Below are 2,089 nucleotides of genomic sequence, written 5' to 3' on the forward strand. Positions count from 1 at the left end.
TTTATCCGCCGACACCGGGAAAGCGACTTTCAATCAAAATGTCTCACCTGTACGGGAATATACATAATGGATGTACGCGTGCATTCGTCCGCGGCTCGTGGTCTTGCGGTAGCGTTCTCGCTTCCCGCGTACGGGATTCCGGGTTTGATTCCCGGCTGGGTCAGGGATTTTCTCTGCCTCGAGATGGCTGGGTGTTGCGTGTCTTTCATCATCATTTCATCCTCATTCACTCGCAAGTCGCCGTAGTGGCGTTAAAGAACTTGTGGAGCGGCAGCCGAACCGCCCCGCGAGGGGTCTCCGGCCACCAATGCCATACGCTCATTGTTATTATTATCATTACGCGTGCAAGCTGTAGAAGCATGGTTGACGACATATGGAAGTTTGAACATTGCCGGGAGTCTTGCACGGACAGCCAAATGGTAAGGCGAACGCTATCGATAACCCGCAAAGGCGGGTTCGAGTCCCGATCGGGCACAAATTTTCACTGTCGGCATTCAATTATACAGTAGTCCATATTCGCAACTGCGATTACATTTATTTTTGAGTGTCTAAAGAGAAATTGTGAGTAAATTATACTGACCATGAACTAACAAAGTTAATACTAGCATTACTTGTACTATTGAGCCTGCTGCCAAGAATAGTAGTAACAGTAAATAATAATAACAATTATAATAATAATTGTGCCATTAATAACAATAATGATTGTGGCAGATGTAAGAAGAATTTATAGGTGTACAAAGTAGATCTTTTCTGGGTCGAGGGTGAATAAGAGCCAACGGCCTTGCCGCAGTGGTAACACCGGTTCCCGTCAGATCACGGAAGTTAAGCGCTGTCGGGCTGGGCTAGCACTTGGATGGGTGACCATCCGGTCTGCCGAGCGCTTTTGGCAAGCGGGGTGCGCTCAGCTCTTGTGAGGCAAACTGAGGAGCAACTTGATTGAGAAGTAGCGGCTCCGGTCTTGGAAACTGACATACGGCCGGGAGAGCGGTGTGCTGACCACATGCCCCTCCATATCCGTATCCAGTGACGCCTGTGGTCTGAGGATGACACGACGGCCAGTCGGTACCTTTGGGTCTTCACGGCCTGAGCGGGAGGAGTTTTCAGTAGGGTGTACGGGCAGACTGCATCGGCTAAGAACGATGGAAAATGAGGAAGATCAGGTTGGAAAGAGCATGTACAAGGGTAATGAATGTCTACAGGGACAATGGTAATGTTGCCTAAGTAGATGCGCCATTACCTGTCCTCTGATGCAGGAAACGTTATTTAGTTCTCTAATATAACGCGGGGGGTTGTTTCAGAGTTAAATGATTTCGAGAAGGTGGGTAAACGGTGGAATGGGACAGAAAAGATTTTGCTCTGATGGGAAGCGGTGTTTCTGCCGTGTCGTTCAGGTAAGAGTCTCAGGGTTCAGGAGAGGTAACAGAAAAAGTGTTCATTGATAAGACAGCAGAGAAAACAGATGGCATGGAGCTCTCTGCGCTTGTCTGCACGCAGTCGGGTTAGCTGTGCATATGATGGTGTAATGGCGCCAAAGAGCCGAACGTCATCAATGTAACGAACACAGGCATTCATCACCACTTACATGCGCTGTGAGCTTTCCTGACAAATGCCTTGTAGGGTAATATCGCTGTAATCAATAACTGGAAGTATAAATATTTGGACAAGTTTCTTTTTCAGGTCAAGAGGGAAGAGCTTTTTGTATTTCTGTAGGGCATGGAGAGAAGCTGATGCTTTCTTGCACACTGCAGTTACGCGCTCAGTACAGTTTAGATTTTCAGCTATTATTAATCCTAGACTCTTTGCTGAAGGAGAGAAGTTGATGTTTTTCCCATTTTGGGTTAAAGACGTAGGGATTCCCGATATTTCGAGCTAATGAGCCTACAATGGCCAACCAGTTCCGCTTGGGTTTTGAATGGGTTGAGCTTTAACCCTATATTCAGCGCCCATTTTGATGGCACACACAGGTCGGTACTGAGAGTCTCGAAGCTGTCTTCCGGTTTATTGGTTATGCACTTAGATAGAACTGGAGGTCATCAGCGTATATGTCGTATTTGCAGTAGGACAAAACTGGAGACCCACCATTTATGTG

General features: G+C 47.1%; 1 pseudogene; it reads left to right on the forward strand.

Annotated features, from left to right (window-relative positions):
* The first annotated feature begins 771 nt into the window (after positions 1-771).
* On the forward strand, positions 772-889 carry LOC126163594 (5S ribosomal RNA; annotated as a pseudogene).
* Positions 890-2,089: the final 1,200 nt, after the last annotated feature.

The sequence above is a fragment of the Schistocerca cancellata genome, chromosome 2 (assembly GCF_023864275.1).
Source record: "Schistocerca cancellata isolate TAMUIC-IGC-003103 chromosome 2, iqSchCanc2.1, whole genome shotgun sequence".
Classification (NCBI taxonomy): domain Eukaryota; kingdom Metazoa; phylum Arthropoda; class Insecta; order Orthoptera; family Acrididae; genus Schistocerca; species Schistocerca cancellata.